The following is a 22693-nucleotide window of genomic DNA, read 5'->3' on the forward strand; positions in this document are numbered from 1 at the left end:
CGGTTCTTAATATTCCAAATATTGAATCAAATTAGGGACTTCTCTATGTTTGTTAAGAGTTGAAGAAAACTTAACTATTATGAACAAGAGTCCAAAAGATGTGATTTTATTCCAGTTTTGAAGTATTTTTATAGTTATGGCTCTTTTGTTGGTTGAATGTTATAATGAATCTAGTAAATCAAATAATAACAGAATAATGCCAACAATGTCATATTTCCAGAGAAAATGTGATTAATAGTGGGGTATCCCAATAAGAATATATATATAGTTAACTGATCTCAAAATACAATAGTGAATATGAATTACTTCCATCATATATTGAAATATTTGAGAAATAAGATTACTAAATCACAACGTGTTATTGGATGTTGTTAATGAGAGGTGTTGATTGCAATGAATTTGGATTAACATTGTTGATGGTTTCATGATATTTTGGGTAATTGAAATTCACTAAAGACCAAATAGTATACCCATTAATATTGGTTAGGAGGAGAAAAGTACGGAAACAAACTAACATAAATGTTTGGAATGTTGAAGATTATCTACGCCCAAATTACCACATACACTTGTGGGGAGACTGAATTACGTGTAGTGTCCCACTTATGGTTGTATGTTATGGCGAACCACACATAATTTAGGGTATTTTAAGGACACAAAAATGACCACATGCCCTGAAGCTAAAAGATGTACAAAGTACATAGTCTCCCATGACGGGAGGTAAGGGAATACTATGTAAAAAGACCTTTTGAACCAGACATGCCTTCCTTTTCTTAATTAAGTTTACTTAATTAGGTGAGACATTTCCTTCCTTTTCTTCGCTACTTCGACATGCCTTGCTAAATGTGGAGCTAGGTCACTTGGTAGAGGCTCTTACCTATTAGTGGTAGGTTTCGGGTTTAATCCCAAGCAGAGAGTAGATTAGAATTATTTGGTGTAATTTAAGAGTATGTAAGATTTGCTTTTAAAAAAATATGATCAAATTTATAATACTAAAAAACTTAATTCATTGCGCATATCAAATGCCCATAGATGGACTAATAATATTTTGTAAGTTCATGTCTAGCATGTTATAGAAAAAAGATATTAAAGCACATGGATTGAGGATGCATCCATCTACTTCATAGTCTTGTACTTGCAAGGGAAATGAAACCACCCCATGTAAACATCCATTATGATCTTTTAGAAGAAAAAAATATTTTTAAGAACTCGTTCATCCTTGGAAAACCATGAATATTTAGGAATAAGTAGTGTATATTTTTCTACATGTCACGCGCACATATAACACATTATTCAACATTACTTTCATCATGCCAGATATAAAGCTTATCTTTAATCTTAAACCAAAACAATATGGTGATGGAAACTTAAATACCAAATTATGGTGAATAATGCTAGCATAGAGTCAATATCTTATTATAATGTGAGTGTCTATTTGCCTCTCTCCATCGTCTCATTTATAATTTTTGCACAAAGTGATGCAATACTTCTTTTTCATCAATTCAAATATGATGTATTCTTGGTATAAAAATCAAATCCACTTCTTCATTTCAATAAAGATAAAAGAGGTAGAGTCATCTATTCATCCTTTATTTGGAAGAGGAATCAAACCGAGCTTGATGAATCTCAAAAGATTCAACATAAGCTATTTGAAATAATGTTTTTTGTGGTCATATCTTCAAATTCACACATGTGAATTTCAAGTTTTTTTTCCAAGATAACTTTTATTGACAAAACATAAGTATACCCAAAGTCGTAATATGCCATATCAAGTAGCTGTGTTGTTGACATTGAAACACTCACCACATTCTTTCTTTCATGATGAGGATAATCTCTCTATATTTTGTTTGGAGCTTGTTCCAAGTCATACGATAAATGTACCTATTTTACTCTTAGTCATGTTTAAGAATTCTAAAGTCGTCTATGTAACTTTACTCTTATGATATACGTTTAAAACTACTTTCACATCCAGTCTTAACAAACCTTTTTTTATTTAAGAAAATTATTTGCATGAAAATACTAGTTATTCATCAATAGTATGGTTGTTTTATTTCCTTTTGGAAATTTTATGAACTTTAATGAAAAAATGTTGTATAGCATAACAAAATTGGGTTAGAACCAATAGTTTATTAAACTTAGATAACTCCACAACATCAAAATCAAATAGTAGTAACTCCGCACCGCGCTCTTGCCCCTGATGTGGTGCGGTTCCTCAGCGGGTTCAGCAGGTAGTAGACAGCAACACCGCGCATGTTAAGGGGCAGAATTTTGTGTTTAGCGGGGTATAGGGTTTGCAATTCAGAAGGGGGTAGCAGCGCATCTTGTTGCCCGTCTATCTGTCATTAGTCTATAATCGTCTCAGTTTTAATGAAAATCTATAATATTCTGTTCAACGTATTTCTACAATGAACACTCTCATACTTTGATACGTCACGGACATCTAGATACTCCTCCAAAAGCTTGGATTGAAATGATTAATCTCTATAATGTTCCCAACAACAATGAAAAAGAAAGGACTTCTTATGCATGTTATCATGGTTTCACATAAAAGAGATTTTTCTGAATATTCATCTCTCAACTTGCTAGCACATCATATGGTTTGAGATGTTGACAAAATGGATAATTACTCTAAACAACAAGGTATGCCCAATAGATAACTAATATGTCTTACGATAGCGACCTAAGTTTTAAATTTTTATAAAATAAAGTAACTACTATTACTAAATACTAAGACACAGGTATCTAAGCGTAACCAACATATGATAGTATAAGGTAATGGCAAGTACTGAGTTTGTCGTTCATATGAAATGATGCAACGTTCTAGTAATTAGTCACCTACACTATTTGGTCTATGATAAGTTTATTGTTTGTTTAATTCTATCAGAAGTTAACAAAAGAAAGTAGACCGAAGAAAACTAAATCAACATCGGATGTGAGAAATAAGATTACCAATAAATCACGTGTTATTGGATGTTGTTAATGTGATCTGTTTGTTGCAACGAATTTGGATTAACATTATTGTTGATTTCAGGATATTTTGGGTGATTGAAATTCAATAAACACCAAATAGTATATGTATATATATACATATATATATAGAGAAAGTATAATGTACTTCAGGGCTTAACCTACATTAACATACATGACAAAAAATATAATGTGCGTTATTATCATAGAACTTGCGTGATTATAGTCCCATGCGTGATTATATGGTCCCATGCGTGATTATACCCCTGATCCAACGGTTACCATTGTCTCCTACGTGATGTATGATAAGGCTTTTTGTATGTTAACCTTTCTATATATATATATATATATATATATATATATATATATATATATTGATATAGGTTAGGAGGTGTAAAGTTTACACTTGATCATAACTACTTATATTCTAATTTTTTATGCTAATGTACCTCAATAATTCAAGGTACAAAGGCCACTAATCAACGGAGGTTTGGGGCAGCGCCCCTAGTAGCAAGGTTATCGCGGTGGCAGCCCTAGGTGGGGTGGGGTCAAGAGGCAAAGCCCCTAGCTGGGGATGATTAAGTACAATGTCTAGTATTGGCTTTGATTATCAATATTAAAATTCACTCTGAAATAGTATTGAAACTGAAGCTTTGTAGCAACTTTTTTTTGCACCATTTATTCATTTATAAGAAATTTGTTCTTTGGTACCAAAACTGTGCGCCAATACCAAATGAAGCAGAAGTGGTGAAAACTAGTGTGATTGCCAAATATTTCGTTGAAGACTTACAATGGTCAATTCTACTGTTTAAACACTATATAAAGTAATCATTTGACCTGTATGAATACATCAGCTTCATATGAATAATGGTACGAATTTCACATAAATTTCTATACTTGTTTTTGAACTTTTGTCTTATTTAATTAAGTATGTTTAGCATTATATATTTTATACCTAATTCTCGTAACATATACTTTGATAATTGAGGGTGAACGGTGTGGTCGACAAAATCAATCAGTAAACCACTTTACCGCTTCAGTAAACCACTGTCAACATCCAGTTTACCGAACAGGATCATGCAATGCGGTGAACCTTCATGGATTCGGTGAGAGGGATGGAGGGGGGGGGGGGGAGATGGGTGTGTGGTGGGGTCCATTCCTTCTCAATCAATCACACATTTTTTTTCTTTTTTTTAAATAGTTTATCTAAAACCCACTAGGTAAACCACCGCCAACGTTTTTTAGCAATAGGTAAACAAAATAGGTAAAATGACGTGGCACTGTTTAATTGCGTGATTTGGGAGTTTACCTATTCCAAGTGTCTAACCACTCCCTTTACCCTAATTAGCACAAATTCTCACACCAAAAATCACATCATATTTACTAGGAATATACCAATTCTAGTAGAACACTGCCATTTTTTCTACGAAAAGAATTGATCGAAATTTTGACCATATTCTAACAAAATACCAAAAAAACCAGCAAAATAAAATCTCATCAGAAAATTGTCAGGAATTTTTGACAAAACTTATTTGTTAAAAATATTTAGCTATCTTTTTAGAATTATTTGTTAAAGTTGTTTTAATTATCTTTTTTGAATGACAAATTTCTTTGCGAATAGACCACCACCTAATTAGTGATTATTTTCTTTTAAACTACTATTTTTATCATCAACTTTATTATTTTATTATTATGATTAACTTTATTTTATTTTATTTTTTGTGGTAGTACTATTATTATTATTATTTATTATTATTATTATTATTAACTGTAATTCTTGTTGTTATTTATATGTGCATGTATGTATTTATGTGTATTTCTTTGTATTTTTGTATATGTGTGTCGGAAATAATTTTATGGTCGAAACTTTGTTAGATATAATAACCTTGTAGGAAACTGGTTGGAAAATGTTTCTTATCACCCTTTTATGACGAAACCATTTTGGTCACAAATTCATCGAAAAAGACCATTTCCTACGTATACGTAAGAAAGTAAGAAACTACATAGTTTTCTAGTAGTGTGATATATATTCTCTATATTACATGGTACGTGATTTAGTTATATACCTGTTTTCATGTGATTTATTTATATCAAAAATAGGAAATGTGTAAAACCTTCCTTACTTGGCAAGGAGCCAAAATTAGATCGCAAATCATAGTTTGGTCAAAAAGTTACTTTCTCCCAATTTATTGCACGTACATACATTTAGGGGCGCCCATGACTTTATAGCCTAGTGTCATCTTGGGATTGGGATAAAACTTTGAGACCAATAGGTCCTAGGTTCGATTCCCACAAAGTGGGTTTTTCCCATATGTAGTGGCAAAGCTCGACCCTCCGAACTTTTCACTTAGCAGTGTTATATATGTAGTTTTTGTATATAAATTTTTGGGTATATACGTTTTCGAAACCTCCCCCCCCCCCCCCCCACCTTGCGTCATTCGGGTCAAGCTTTACCACTGCATATATTGACATGAGTTACTTCTTGTTATGATATTATTATCCTTATCTAGTTGTGCTGAAGATTGAACCCTCTCCATAGTGTTGTACTAATTACTAGAGAGAAGGAGCCAAAATACATGTGAACCATGCATGATCTCATCCATGCTATCAATCACCACTAGTAAATCAACATTACTCACAATCTTTCTACGTCGACAGCACAATCAGTTGACGTAATCTATCACTAAGTGCAACCGTAATAGCTATAACTATAAGCAAAATGTTGATTATATCCTTAAACATGGGTTAAAATAAAACCCTAATTATGTTTATTCAATCAATAACATAAACATGAATATCAAAATAGAGATACTAACTTGTGGGCATGTTAATCCTTGAAGAAGAGGAAGCAGCTATGGTCCCCGTTATTATGGTAACTTGCGTTGATGGATCATTAGAGTGAATTTTATGTTGGTGTTCTTGAGGAGTTTTACGACTCATATCAATAGTAATATGATCATAAATAGAGATCAGTCATAAAAACTTTATGCATTCTCTAGTAATTAATGGTACCTAAATAAAAATCATAAATACCCCCTTGAACTAATCAATATTTACATTTACTACCATCAAGTAATTGTCGGTGAGTAGTTATGTCATATTGGTAATATTACTCAAATGATCCGTCAGACCACATTAACAAGTTATTTCTAACACAAAGTTATTGGGATAAGTATCTATGCTACAGTGCGTAAGCATCAACAAATGGTTTCATGTACGGCTTATTTAGCAGTAGCTAATGTATTATAGATAATAAAAACCAACGAGACGCTTGGCAGAAGAACACAGATTATAATACAGAGAGATAAGAAACATAGTTGTACGTACGTGCCCGATGATAGCGTTTATTCTAAGAGTACCCAAACACCAACTTGTAGTAGTAAATGTTTTGGGGCATTTTAGATATAGGTTGATTTCCATATTACTGACTACATGCTATGCACTTAGTAGTTTATTCCTCGTTTGACATTCCATGGGTAGGGGCACCCCAAACCAAGAGGACCAATCAACTTTATTATCCCGACATGTACATTAAAACCGTGGTTTTCTATATGACGCAACATTGATTTGTTACACAGTAAATGCTTATCAAAACACGTAGGACATGTGGTAGGCTTCATTACGGATATTGAGAGTGATAGATGAGTAATTTCCCACGTGTCATCAGTCATGGGTAGGGGCACTGGATTAACAGTCACAAGAGCTACAGTTTATTTACTAATTAACAATTGGAAAGATCAATCATCAATGCGTTCATGACATAATTTCGTTTTCTTTATTAAAGCAACAAATTTTCATTGGCTAAAAGTACACGTAGACAGCAACAAATATGCCTACTAAAAAGTACCAAAACAGCCAACGAGGTTGAAGGGCGAATACGGGTGGCGCCGGTTCGTTTTGGATGGGAGGTGAGGTTTTACCGATTATTCCACTGTCGTGCTTTCAGGCGGGTGGAGGTCGGGTTTCCGCGCATCTGGGAGAGCCAAGGGGCTGGTAGCGGTCGAGTAGTCGACCTTGGCCACAGCGTCCGGTGTCACGTTGGTTGACACGGCGTTCCTTGTCGTTAAAAAAAAGTAACAAAACAAATTAAGGACTCAATATTTGCATGTGATCGAACTTGCAATTTGAGATGCTGAAAACATAATTAACTTATGAGTTCTCAGAAATTAAAACTTATGATAGATCATGCCATGCAAAATACAAACTAACTAGAAGCGCACCCCGCCGCGATGCGGCAGGGGCTTGAAGATGTGTTGCGAAACCGAGTCAATGTAGCGGTGTTAAAATATATTAACAAATCCTTTTTTTCCGGCAAGTTATATTAGGGTGATCTATAAAGTATATTTACTAAACACAATCATTAAGATGGTAAATCCGCTTTGAGTACAGATTATTGCACCATAAACCATCATTGTCCATTTACCCTTGACCATACCCATAGGTTCGAGAATCAAGATTTGTATACGTTTTGTTTCTAAACATGTGTATGTGGTTGTCGGCTCCCATGCAACTTCACAGATTTTAGATATATGTAACTATGTTAAATGTTTTTTCGATGGTAGACCACAACCACCAAAATCATCACAACAATAGCCACCACAACATCGCATTCGTCAACACCACAACCGTAAAAAATAAAACCACCACCAACCATATATAAAGATTTTTTGTTACTCATATAGGCACACCTAGAGCCGTATTTAAAAGCCCAAATCCAAAGGCCAGTCTTTGACTACGGCCACACAAAGCATCTGCTTTTGAATGATCAAATTACGTGATTTCTTCCATCTTTTCATAAAAGCCATTCAAAATTGAATTTATTTCTTTTCCTTAAGGATGGTTCTTATCAGTAGTAAGAAATGCATGAATGCTCCCCTTCACTTCCACCCAACCACACCCAAGATCAACTATAACCCCTTTTTCTCTCATAGTCATTTTCAACTTTGCAACTTCATCCCATTTACAATTATCAGCATAAAAATTACAAAAAAGTGTATAATACCCGGCATTTATCCATTCATATTGATCAATCTGATTTTATAGGCATTTCTCTAATAAACACGTAAGCTTCTTCCCATGCACGCAAAAGTAAATTAACTAAACAAGCATAATGCTTGAGGTCAGGGACAATACCATAATCTTCTGTTATACCCTTTACCTAAAAAAAGTCTTATGTCATAATCTTGTTATAGTCATTAAAATAGTAAATTATATAAACGTCAGAGTAAAATTTGCACATTTGTCCCAACGGGTATTTTTAAGAAATTAACAGGTATACTCGATACCCGTGGGTATGCCCGATAGCCGACGGGTAATTACCCGACAAATACCCGACGGGTAACGGGCCGGGTATGGGACAAAGAATTACAACCGAGTACGGACTTAGGATTACCAATACCCGACCCAAGCCCCGCCCATTGCCATTCCTAAAAAGCATGAAGCCCTTCTAAAGTGGTACAACAAATGAAACACATGGTACAAGTGGCCCATTGCCATTCCTAAAAAGCATGAAGTAAAAAGCATGAAGCCCTTCTAAAATGATACAACAAATGAAACACATGGTATAAGTGGCTCATCGCCATTTCTAAAAAGCATGAAGCCCTTCTAAAGTGGTATAACAAATGAAACACATTGTACAAGTTCTATTGTATAAATATGTTACAAATTAGAGTATATAAAATAGAATGAAAAGTGAAAAGGTGTACACACGTGTTACGCTAACAATAAAATTATCCATTCTTGATTTAGCAAAAATATTTTAAGAGAGTTTTTACTATTTTTCAGTTTATTTACATATTTTAACCCCTAAAGTTTCATCTTTATACACATCAACCCTTTTAGTTTTGATTTATCAACTTTTTAAATTTTCATTATTTAGTTTTCAACCTCTTTAATTTTCAGTTTTCACTTTCCATTTTTATGACTTTGGTCCCCTATAGTTTCATTTTTTTACAAAATTGTTGTTTAAGGTTTCGTTCTAAACCTTGCGAGTAAAAACGCTGCAACGCGCATGCGTGTTTCAAATTTTTACGTTTATTTTTTGGTTTAACGACCCCGTCACAATTTGCGAGTCTGACGCCGTCTTAGTTATTATTTTCTATGTTTTACGTTTTAGTTTAATTTTTGTGAGTTAACACGCCGCAACACGCATGCGCGGTTCAACGTTTTTACGTTTACTTTTTATTCGATTTAGCAGTCCGTCGCAAAGCATGTGTCCTAAATACTAGTTAGTTTTAAGTAGAGAATTGTGAACTCGTATACATTATGCTTTAAAGATACAGTGGAAGATAGATATAGTAGTTATTAGAAGGTTAAATAACCATTATATGTATCACAGTTCGAACAATATATACAAATATTTTTAAGGTTGTCGCACCTAATAACGCATCTGATGGTAACATGTACGTACTAGGATTATGGACTTGCTCTAGATGCTTAATCATGTTTCATAAACATAATTATCCAGCTAGCTAATGTTATTTTTAATTTTTCGATTTGTAAGGAGTCACGATCTCCTAGTTACCGAGCAGTGACCCTAGATTCCTTTAATAGATTAGCTAGTACTGATTTGATGCAACACATGGATTTTTTTTTTCTTTCAAAGGTCAGCCAAATAAACTTGAAATAAAAGTATGTAGCGTAATACATGGGATGCTTTTAATATCTTAATAACCATGGCCGAAAGGGGCGTGAGGGGTGGCCGACCTCCCGAACTTTTCGTTCAGTAGTGGAGAGTATATAGTTTTCGTATAAATTTTTTTGGGTATATACGTTTTCGACTTCCCGGTTTTATAGAAATTTTTAGGTTCGGTGACTTCCGTACCCTGTTCGGAAATCTCAAACTTCGATAACGACTGCGTCTTTCATGAGGTTTATACCGAAAAAATATACTTGACAACCACCGGATTTGGTTATCTAATACAGATGTGGTTGATGACGAAAAACTACCTTTTATTGACATATAGTTAAAAGCTTGAATCTAACATAGTACCCCGAGAGAGTTAATGTGTCGTAATTTTCACTCTTTGTATATATCTCTCAAGAGGATTCTTTACCGGCTACGTCTTCACCAGTTTATTAGCCGAATTGAATCAATCACCGGTGTATATATATATTTTTAGGCAAAAGATCAAATACAAATAATCTTAACATACTAAACATACAAATTGAAGGAAAACCCAAAAAGACAAGGTGGCATTTTTGTAATTACCACCAACTATCAAAGTTACAACCAAAAATACCTAAAAAAACACAAATTTTTTTTTAACATTTTTTATTAAAAAATCGCTACATTTCGTTAGCAAAAAAACAAAAAAATTTTTTTTTTTTTTGCTGCTACTAAAAGTAGCGATTTTTTAATAAAAAATGTTAAAAAAATAAAATAAAATAATTTGTGTGTTTTTTTTTTAATTTTTTTAGATTTTTTTAGGTTTTTTGGGGGGTTTAGTTTTTAGCATTTTAGCTTGGGTGGGGGGGGGTAAGGTTTTTTTTAGGTTTTTGGGGGTGGGGGGGGGTTAGGTTTTTTTAGGTTTTTGGGGGTGGTGGGGGGGGGGGTTAGGTTTTTTTTTAGGTTTTTGGGGGGTTGGAGGGGGGGGGTTAGGTTTTTTTAGGTTTTTGGGGGGTGGGGGGGTAGGTTTTTTTTAGGTTTTTGGGGGGTGGGGGGTTTAGGTTTTTTTTGGGGGTGGGGGGAGTGGTTAGGTTTTTTTAGGTATATTTGTAGAGTAACTTTGATAGTTATTGATAATTACAAAAATGCCACCTTGTCTTTTTGAGTTTTCCTTCAATTTGTATGTTTAGTATGTTAAGATTATTTGTACAAGAACTTTACCCTATATTTTTATTGGTGTAAACATATGGATTTGTAAAAGAATGTTTTATTGGTGTAAACATATGGATATGCAGGGGTGTTTATCGAATCGAATATCGAATTTTCGAATTATTCGAATCGAATTATTCGAATAATTTTTATTTTCCCTTGAATTCGTATTCGCTTCGAATTCGATTAAAACTTACCGAATTCGATTCGAATTCGTATTCGAATAAAAAACCCAATTCGTATTCGATTCGTATTCGATTAAAAATTAGAATTCGAATCGAATTCGAATAAATTCGATTTAATTCAGATTCTTTAAAAACATACAAAACCTATCAAAATGAAACATAAATTTTAAACAGCCATAAAGCACGATATCACATTAAAAAGTTTCAAATAAAATACTATAGTCTAAAATTCAAAACGAGAAGTCGGGAATAACCACACCACATTAAAAGTTAATATTTATAGGGTTATAAATCTATTGATAGATTTGTTACTTAGGTTTTAGTTATGGGTCATGTAGTGGGTTTGGTAATGGGTAATTTTAATACTTGAAAAAAAAATTGAAAATAAAATATAGTATAACTTAATAAAAGTTATATATGCATTGTATATAAAAAAAATAAATAAAAATGTATAATTTTTATTCGAATTTCGAATCGAATCGAATTTGAAATTATAAATTCATATTCGATTCGTATTCGATTAACTTGACTCGAATTGAATCGAATTCGAATTCGAATTCTTTTAGTCGAAACCAATTCTTGATAAGCGAATCGAATTTAAACGAATTTCGAATTTTTCGAATTCGAAACGAATTCTGAACACCCCTATGGATATGTAAAATAAATAAGAGAAATACAATTGTATGATTTGAAAACCGAGTTATTTCAATGTAGGAGCAAAATTAGATTCGTTATATTTTTATGATGCAAATTATTTAGAGGGGTTGTCTTTTGAAAACCTATGTATGATATTTTATTTGTTTGAAAAAAATGCACCACTATAAATTGAATCTAAATCTTAATTAATTAATGATATATTACTAAAAACCCATACTTATAAACGTTAAAAAATCACTTAACAAAACTTTTAGTTAAACTTCAAAGTATGTTATATTTTCTACATATTAATAAAGCGTGTGGAAAATGTCGGAATTCCGACCAAAATTTTTTTGTAAGAAATTTTTGTTGGAAAATACCAGTTTTCTAGTAGTTTCATAACGTTTTCCAACTTGAAATATATCCATGCATTTATAAATGTGAGAAAGATTTATTGTTTATTTATACATAATTCATGATCGGTAAAAATTACTCATAGATATTGTAAGCAATAATGGTGGCATCTTTGTACTCTAGTACTTGTTTTGTACATCAAAGTTCCATTATACATAAAAAGACCAACAGAATAGGCTAAAAATTAGAACAAACTAAATGAAAATTGTATTAACAAAAATAAAATAAAAAGAAAAGAAAAATCACTCAAACAAAATTAAAGAAGCTGCAAATAAATCAGCAACATATTAAATATGACAGTCTTCTCAAAGGGAATATGTTTGAAATCAAGCCAACGGTTTAAAAGTAAATTATGATGACAACTTTTTTAATGGCAAAACTGAAATTTTAGAAATAGAAACCTGAAGAGGAATAATAAAATAAAAATCAACATGGAATTAAGTCAATTAACTTTTAGGGTGTAGAAGAGGCAACTCAAAATGAACCTAATGAACCGAAATAAAGCCATGCCATTAATGAAGGAATGTTACCTCAGTGACGAATTCAGGAATTTTGATAAGAAGATGCGAAAACGTGTCCATCAAATAATATATATGGATTTAACTAGGCTTAACAAAATAGGTGTGTTAGGTTGAATCATAGGTCAAATCAAGTTCGGGTCAAAAACATGTCACTTTATAGGTCAAATTTGGTTATACCAATTAATATATTAGGTATCCGCCCCTGATTACCTCATTTTCACTACACTTATATTAACGAAGGCATGGATCCGCCCCTGATTACCTTATTTTTACCTATAAATGAACCCAAATTACAAGAGGCACTTAAAAATAAAGCGGATGATTCCAAATTTTGTTTTTCCATTTTCTAAACTAATTTAATTACTGAACAACCCCCTTGATTGTGAACACTAGTGAACTAATCATAGCCCTTGATTATCAATACACAATTGTAAATCAATGGTCAAGATTTGATGATAAAATCAACTAGCACTACTAGAAAAAACACCTTTCTTGACATGCATTGCGTGTCATGAAAGGGTCTTTATGACACGCAAATGCGAGTCGTTAATTGAGAAGTCATAAAATCAACATGACATGCATTTGTGTGTCATGTTTTTATGACATACATTTAGTGACACGCATTCATGACACACATTTAATGACACGCATTCATAACACACATTTATGACACTCATTTTATGACACCTTTTAATGACACACATTCATGACACTCATTTTATGACACTTTTAATGACATACGTTCATAACAAACATTTATGACACATACGTATGACATTCATTTACGCGTGTCATGCTTTTAATTGTATAATTTTTTTTATAAAATTACTAATTTGCCCTAGATACATGTATAATAACAAAAACAATAAATCTTTTTCATAAAATAAATACACATATATATATACCAAAACAATTCATTACATAATCATTTGTCAAGTATACTACAAATATTTTAACGTTAACAAAAAAAGAATTGTTTGTCAATACATTATCAACACCTAAAATACGATTTATAACTTAAAAATAGAGTTAACCGCATAAGTCGACCAATCTTCACGAATGCCATCCATATCCGCAGCCGAGTATTCCTCTACTCCTTTCCCAACCTGAGACAACAATTAAATAAAATAAATCTTAAAAATCAGAATTTAATCATAATATATGAATTTAAGCATTTGTTTGGATATATAAGTACATATTTCTCTAATATACAGACTAAAATATGCCTAAACTTACATTATCATTGTCAAGTATTTCAACTCCTTCGTAAGCTATCTCCTTCATGAACTTCATCACATAGTAGCCGCATTCAGTACCTCCTGGCTGACGTGGACACTACACAATTAAAATATCAAGAAATGTGAAACCATTGCGATTTAAGTTTAAACTAAAGGGTTTCAATATTTACAATATCATTACAACCACAATTTAAATAAGGGATTTAGTGCTTACCCTAGCATTAATCCAGATGAGTTTAACCCTTATGTTGGCACCACTTTGTGAAGCATACACGGCTATTGCCCAATAAAAAATCAAAATTATATCAGAAACAGACCCTTTGTCCATTTTTCCTACAGACCGCCAACAAAGTTGAGCAAAAGAGACACCATACATGTGATGAAAGGAAAGAAACAAAACATGAAACTTAACCTTGACATGTGTGCTAGGAAACACAGAAGTGCGAAGTGTGTCCTGTGTATCATCTGTAAGTTTTCTTCTCGGATGCTAAGAACAAAAGCAGCTTGGTTTGATGTAGATGCAGTTAATGTTATCCTATACCCAGCATCCCATCATTTATGCATACCTTCACTTGGATACAACAAGTCAAGTTCCACAACCTAGGATCACATTAATACAAAATCAAACAAATTGCTCATGTAAATAACAAAAGAAATGTTTTGACCTGGTCAGAGAATCCAGCGCCATAGGACATAACAATTGCCCACATGGTTCTCGCAGTTGCCATAGCAGTGATATGGAATCTTCCTCTCCATTTATTATTTATCCACTAAAAAGAAAATGATTCACTGACTTTGTAACACTACTGATGTACTGGGTACCTACATTTTAGACAAAAAAAAAACTAGAAGATGAGAGAGCGAGCATGCAAGCACTCAGCTTTACAAGATATGATTGTCCTTACCCTTAACCAAAGAGCTCCTATTGTTCGCACATGCTATCACGCTAATATCGCAGGATTTCTCCAACTGTTGCATAATCTAATCCTTTAATATACAACAAAATGCTTAGTAGTCTGAAATAAATCATTCAACAAACAGACCCTAAAACATGAAGAACCTTGTTGAGAAATGAGGGAGAGAGTTGGTAAACTTGAGAGGTGATACCGTGCCAGAATCCATTATAAGATCCCATAGGTTTAAGCAAGAAGCCACACTGCTGATGAGCAACCCATCTACGTTTCCTTTGTCAATATGTTGAGCAAGTCTCTGATCTGCCACATCACAGTGATATCTACAGCAACACATTTACATGTAAGTTTATATAACATATGATAAAAAAAATTTTATAAGTGATATCCAAATTTCGCAGTACGTTGGAACATAACAAAAAAGCATTTTTTTTATAAGTGATGTCTCAATATGACAACATAAATATCTTATTACAATACTAATCTAATTTTGAAATGAAGCGACTTAGAAGGTCATAAGGGTGGAAGGAGTGCTCAAACACTCCCCATTTTCACTACCCAATAATCTCATGCCATGTCAACTCCCCCTCACTCCCCATTTTACACTCAATCACTAGCAATACTCAAACACATGGAGAGTAGTAAACAATTTTAAAAAAATTGTGATTGGTTGAAAAAGGGTGAGGCCCACCATTAACCCTTTCTTTCCCCTCTATCTCTTCTCTACTCTTTCGGTTTCTCTTTCGGTGAGTATTCACCGTCTTGGGCAATCATCAAACACCGAATGGGGGGTGGCATCCCCTTGCCGCGCGGTAAAGTGGGGTTACCGAAGGCTTCCCCGAACACACTCCTTCCGCCCTAAGTAGTACTTTGGCAACCTCGGTTAACCCATTCTGTTTTCAGTTACCCATGTTTATCTATTTGAGCTGGTTAGACATAAAACACTATTTTCAGTTACCTGTTCTTTAAGAGTTTATCTATTTGAGCTGGTTAAACATAAAACAAAATTGTCTTGACAACAGTTTGTATCCCACTTTTTATTCATTCTCTACCTAGTCATGTTATAGTTGCCTTGACTAATAAATAATTTAATCAAAATAAAATAAAACAAGATAACTATTAGAATGTTCTTATTTTACTAATATTCACGTGTATATTCGATTAAACAATAAATTATAAACTACATAACACAATGAAGTTCAATAAACCTCTTATGTTAAATTGGATTCCTTGTAGGGTGTAAACGAGCTGAGCCGAGACCGAGCTCGACCAGATTTGAGCTCGAGCTCGTTTAACATATGAAAGCTCGAGCTCGGTTCGATATAAAGCTCGAGCTCGGCTTGAAGGTAATTTTTCAAGCTCGAGCTCGGCTTGGGCTCAACTTGTTTAGTATTTATTAATTAATCTATATCAATTATAATTATTATTATACATATAATTTAGTTATTTTTTTATATTTATATAAATGGTAACTATTATTATATAAATATATATTTAATATATTAATAAAAAAATATATAAACAGAAAGCTCGTTTAGGCTCGCGAGCCGGCTCGAGCTCAATAAGCGAAGCTCGGGCTCGTTTACTAAACGAGCTTGTTTTTAGGCTCGGGCTCCAGCTCAAGCTCGTTTAAGCTCCGCTCGTTCGAGCTTTTTTTCAAGCCGAGCTCGAGTAGCTCGACTCGTTTGCACCCCTAGTTGCTTGTGAGTTTGAAATTAGAAGCATTACAGTTTCCTACATCAATACAAGAATCCATGATACCATGGTTGGCAATCTAGAAAATATTGCCCAGCCAATGAAAGGTTAGGGATTAGATTTCTAGTACTTGTTACATTACAAAAAACAAAAGGAAAAGCAGAGAGTGATGAATTATAAAATTAAAACTTATAGCATTCCCAGGACATATACATACATACTTGCTAGATTAATAAACAAAATAGATAAACAAATCAAGGGACCACATGTGATACTTATAAATGACTCAAAATTCGGCATAAAGAGACCACGCATAGGATCATATTCAACAGAATCGAACATACATTCAACTTTAGCTACTTTAGGGTTCATAAACCATTCAAAAATATGTACACAAACATATAAATAAGAAGTAGATAACATAACCTGCAAACCTCCTCAAACTTCACCAACATGTTTAAAAGAAGCTCCAACACAGATCCAAAACCTAAATTCATGACACAATAAGAAGTTTATAAAAAAAAATTGGCACTGTGTTTAAGTATCTAAGAAAAAAACTAGGGTTTTTACCAACGACGTATGCGGGGACGATTTAGAGAAGAAAATGATTTGAAGAAGTGTTCGCTCTGGGCTCACGATGCGACGATGGGATTTTTGGAGTTTTTGGCTCTATGAAGGTTAAGGGGATTTTGTTTCGGAGGGTTAAGGGTTCTCTTGTGGGACGGTTGTTTTTTGGATTTTGGGACTTTAAGCGGGTTCCTACTTTTAGTTTTGGCGGGCCGTTTAAATTATTTAGCTTTCTTTAATTCTTTTTTGGGCGAATTTGTTACTAGGTGGAAAAAACCAAGGGGCTGTTTGTTTACCTTTTAATGAGGCTCTTATTGGTTCAGACCTCTTGCTCGTTCAGCACTTAATGGTTCAGACTGTTTGTTTCACGAGCAGATGTCTGAATGGTTCAGAAATTTGTCTCTGAATGGTTAAGATTTATACAGAGTCTGAATGGTTAAGACCTCTAATCTGAATTGGTCAGACATTTGCCTCTGAACGGTTAAGCATTATACAGGCTCTTAATGGTTCAGACCTCTTACTCTCTTACTGGTCAGCACTTAACCATTCAGATGTTGCCAAACAGCCCCCATGTTTTTTTGGGCGAATTTTTAGATAGCCCAAAAATATATTGTTTTGCGGTTGCTTTTACAATTTGTGCGATTCTTTGGTTTTAAGTAGGGCTGGCATATCGTGTATACACGTACACGAGTAAGGCTGGCATATCGTGTATACCCGTACACGATAAGACACGATACACGAAATCCCATACACGAACACGACATGATAACTTATCGTGTCCTTTTTTCAAACACGAACACGACACGATATGCACGAAAATTACCTGTTAATACCTGTTAACACGACTGTTCGACTGTTATACACGAAAATTACCTGTTAATACCTGTTAACACGAACACGGCATGCTATCTGAGAGTTACAGAGGGAGTTTAGATTTTTATTTATTTATTTATTTTTAATTGAATTAGGAATGAAAATAGAAAGGAATTAAGGAACCCACACTCACATTGCCGATGAGTTTTATTTAATTTAATTTCTTATCGTGTACTAACGGGTATTAACAGTTAAACAGGTATTTAACCTGTTTATACACGAAAATTAACAGGTAATCTCGTGTCTACCTGTTTGGTACACAATACCTGTTAAGGCCATACACGATACCTGTTAACTTCGTGTAGGTTCGTGTCATGTATTCGTGTAAAATTGTCAGCCCTAGTTTTAAGATGGGCACAAAAGTATTTTGGGCGGGTTTAGGTTTTAGACCGCTCAAAATTACTTTTTCTAGTCCCCAACTAAATTTCTTTTTCTACCAGTATGAACAATGTTGTAAGAATCGCTAGGTGCTAGTCGGGCGGTGGGGTACCGACTAGCGATTACTCGGGATTAATCGGATCAAGATTTTTATATGTAATTTTTAGTTATATATATACACACACATTTTTATATGTAGTTTTATAAAGTAGGAATGGGATCAAATACAAACACTTAAGTTTGTAAGAACCATAAGAACCAATACATAATTGACAAGTGTCCATCAATAAAAAATTAGTTTAGGGGTAATTTAGACTTTTTGACCATATTTATTTATAACTAATTAAAAATAATTACAAAAAATATAATCAGCACAACACTATATAATTAGCACAACATCATTAATCGTTCTTCATTATCAGCACATCGTCCTCGAATCGTTCTCCATTATCAACATAAACGACATTATCACAACATCTTCAATCGTTCTCCATTATCAGCACACCAGATGTGCTGATTATATCTACTTTTGGTGTTTGTTTGTATTATTTTGTAATTAACACATAATCAGCACCTTATTAGCACAAATATAAAACACCTTTTGTTAACTTTTTTTAAAAAACACTTTTATAAATACAAAAAGGTATAGCAATATGGTACTCATATTAAAGATAAAAAAATACTTGATTTTATGGTATATATTTTTAAAAAAAAATAATGAAGTATATAAAAGTTATTTTAGTTTAAAAAACCTTGGTGGAATTTGTATTTAATAGAAAATGGTCAAATGACTAGCAATTTTACAAAATTACCCCTAATTTGTTAGTAGTAATTTTTAATTATAAGAGTTTTATTTATAATCAATATCAACCCTTGATTTAAATTAACAATGGTTCAGATCTGTTCTTACGGTTCTTATAATTAGCACTGTTTGTACAGGATCTCAACCCTTATAAAGTATACATGTTTTAACCCCTTATGGATCCATTGTTTTAAGTAATTGGAAGGAATTTATAAGGTTTAGTCGAAATTTGGCCAACGTCTAGCCACAATTTTGCCAGAATAGGACCGCCATTGACCGCCTAGTGAATAATCGGCCATTAATCAGTGAACCTCCGATTAGTGATTAATCGGGCGACTAATCAGAGACTAATCAGGATTTTTACAATTATGAGTATGAATAAGTTTACCTTTTCTTTTAAGACCATTCATAACTATCCGTGTAGACTTTGCGATCATCGAAGTCGTAATCCCGAACTCCTTCGAGCTAAATTTCTTCCATTCCTTATGTTTATATAATGTTTTTTATGACGCTAAAAGATGACACACAAAAACAATTTCATAAATTTATTAAATTTTGTATAACCATGACATTTTTTCTTGACACGCATTTAAACGTCATAAAATAAGTGTGTCTCATTAATCGAATGTCAAGATAGATCTTGTTTTTTTATGACGCTAAAAGGATGACAAACAAAAAAGCGTGTCATAAACATATTGAATTTTGTAAAACCATGACATTTTTTTCTTGACAGACACTTTCGAATGTCATAAAATGAGTGTCATTATTTGCGTATCAAGATAAATCTTGTTTTCTTTATGACACTAAAAACACGACACACAAAAAAGAATGTCATAGATTTATTAAATTTTGTAAATCATGACATTTTTTTCTTGATATACACTTTTGAATGTCATAAAATATGCGCGTGTCATTGTTCGCGTGTCAAGAGAAGTGTATTTTCTAGTAGTGTAGTGTATTTTACGATTTGATGATGTAAATCAATGGACAGGATTTATTCACCCGGTTCACAAATACACTAGTGTAAACTCTAGAATCCCACCATATATATATTTATATATATATAGGTAGAGGATCCTGTAAAAAAGGCCTAAAGTGTGAGAAAGGTAAGAAAGAATCTACACCATTAGATCTATGATCTAATGGTTGAGATTAATAGGGACCATATTGTAAAATTTGATTTATTTTTTGGACTGAATTGAAAATTCCAGGGGTAATAAAGTCTTTATATCCATTAAAAAAATGGAAACTGTAAATCATAATCCCTACAATCTCTCTCTCTCTCTCCAGATGATCTCCATCTATGATCAAAGATCTCTCTCATAATCACGACAGCGGCCAATCGGAAATCGGAAGATCAAACACGACAACGGCAGCGGCGGCGGTGGTGGTGCGAGCGGCAGCGGCGGTGGTGGTGGTGCGAGCGAGCGACAGCGGCGGTGGTGCTGGTGCGAGTGGCAGCGGCGGTGGTGGTGCCGGATTTAGCAGTGGTGGTGGTCCTGCGATCTCTTTCTATCTACATCGAACGGCGCCGGAAGTGGAGAAGATGAAACAGAGGTGTTATATTCTTTCATTAATGGTGTTTTTTTTTTCTTTTATGAATGATGTTTTTTTTTCTTTTCTGAATGGTATTATTTTGTTTCTGGATGGTGTTATTTTCTTTTTTCTGAATGGTGTTATATTTATTTACTGAATGGTGTTATATTCTTGTATTGAATGGTGTTATATTATTTACTGAATGGTGTTATTTTGTTTACTGAATGATGTTATTTTTTGTTTACTGGATAGTTTTTTTTTTTTTTTTTTCTGAATGGTGTTATTTTGTTTCTGAATGGTGTTATTTTGTTTCTGAATGGTGTTATTTTTTGTTTACTGAATGGTGTTATATCTTGTACTGAATGGTATTATTTTGTGTACTGAATGGTGTTATATTTTTGTTTACTGAATGGTGTTATATTATTTTCGTAAAAACACAATGAATTGAACTATGAATTTTTTTAAAACACCATGTCATAAACATGGCTCTGATTCTGTGAGTGTTGCAAAAAAAATTAAAATGATGTTATGGACGGTTATATTCCTTAAATCAATGATTTTCTCTCTCCAAATCCTTAAATCAAGGATTACCATATTTGAATTTGTTAATGCATTTACAATCTTACCCTTTTCAATTAATTTACACTAGTACAAAAATGAACAAAGGATGCTATGGGTGTTTTCAAAAGATGCGGTTGGTAGGTTGCAACCGCATCTTTTGATTCATCTAACAAAGTCATGTATTTATTTAAAAAAAAAAACATCGCCCAAAAGATGCGGTTCTAGTGTAACCGCATCTTTCAATTTCGCAAAAGATGCGGTTCTAATGTAATCGCATTTTTAGCATCTTTCAATTTCGCTCTTAAGATGCGGTTCTAATATAACCGCATTTTTTACATTCACTAGAATGAATCTACATCCACTGACCCATTCAATTATTAATTCAATCTATAAAGTCTGACAACTTGACTTTTATATACATAAATTCGAACTACCATTTTAACCTTAATATAAACTTAAACTATTTGAGTTAATTACTGTTTTCGTCCCTGAGGTTTGTCAAAAATAACGGTTTCAGTCCATTAGTTTAAAAATTGCGATTTCAGTCCATTAGTTTCATTTTCGTAACCATTTCAGTCCACTAACTTAACTCCATCCATTTATTTTGTTAACTTTGAGTTAACTAACTAATTCAGGGACGGTTTGCGTCAGTTTTAGAAACATAGGGACTTAAGTGTAAACTCTAAAACATTAAAACAAAAAAAATAGTAAATTCCAAAAAATCAAAAAAATTCCAAAAAACCAAACAAATTCCAAAAAATTCTAAAAAATAATAAAAATTCTAAAAAATCATAAAAATTCTAAAAAATCCAAAAAATCCGTTTCGGCGCAAACTGTTTCGAACCCGAACCGTTTCCAGCTGAACCGTCCGTACCGTTTCGACCCGAACCGTTTCGAGCCGAACCGTTTCGACCCGTACCGTTTCGAAGCCGAACCGTTTCGACCCGTACCGTTTCGAAGCCGAACCGTTTCGAGCTGAACCGTTTCGAACCGGACCGTTTCGACCCGTACCGTTTCGAAGCCAAACCGTTTCAAGCCGTACCGTTTCGAACCGAACCGTGCCGTTTCGAACCGAACCGTTTCGAGCTGAACCGTTTCGAACCAAACCATGCCGTATCGAACCGAACCGTTTCGAGCTGAGCTGTATCGAACCGTACCGTTTCGACCCGAACCGTTTCGAAGCCGTACCGTTTCGAAGCCGAACCGTTTCGGTTCGATACGGCACGGTTCGCGTTGAAACGGTACAGCTTGAAACGGTTTGGTCCGAAACGGTTCGGTTCGATACGGCACGGTTCGGTTCGAAACGGTTCAGCTCGAAACGATTCGGTTCGAAACGGTACGGTTTGAAACGGTTCGGCTTCGAAACGGTACGGGTCGAAACGGTTCGGTTCGAAACGGTTCAGCTCGAAACGGTTCGGCTTCGAAACGGTACGGGTCGAAACGGTTCGGCTCGAAACGGTACGGGTCGAAACGGTTCAGCTCGAAACGGTTCCGGTCGAAACGGTACGGACGGTTCAGCTCGAAACGGTTCGGGTCGAAACGGTACGGGTCGAAACGGTTCGCGTCGAAACGGTTAAGCTCGAAACGGTTTGGGTT

General features: G+C 33.9%; 1 long non-coding RNA gene and 1 pseudogene across 1 annotated transcript; both read right to left on the minus strand.

Moving 5' to 3' along the window:
- Positions 1–13468: 13468 nt before the first annotated feature.
- LOC110940894 lies at positions 13469–13975 on the minus strand. Its single transcript, XR_002593661.2, has 2 exons — positions 13773–13975; positions 13469–13642 (listed from the first exon to the last, which is right to left on the minus strand). It is a non-coding gene; the product is annotated as an uncharacterized LOC110940894 (long non-coding RNA).
- A 35-nt stretch (positions 13976–14010) lies between these two features.
- Positions 14011–17519, minus strand: LOC110933792 (annotated as a pseudogene).
- Positions 17520–22693: the final 5174 nt, after the last annotated feature.

The sequence above is a fragment of the Helianthus annuus genome, chromosome 1, assembly GCF_002127325.2.
Source record: "Helianthus annuus cultivar XRQ/B chromosome 1, HanXRQr2.0-SUNRISE, whole genome shotgun sequence".
Taxonomy (NCBI): domain Eukaryota; kingdom Viridiplantae; phylum Streptophyta; class Magnoliopsida; order Asterales; family Asteraceae; genus Helianthus; species Helianthus annuus.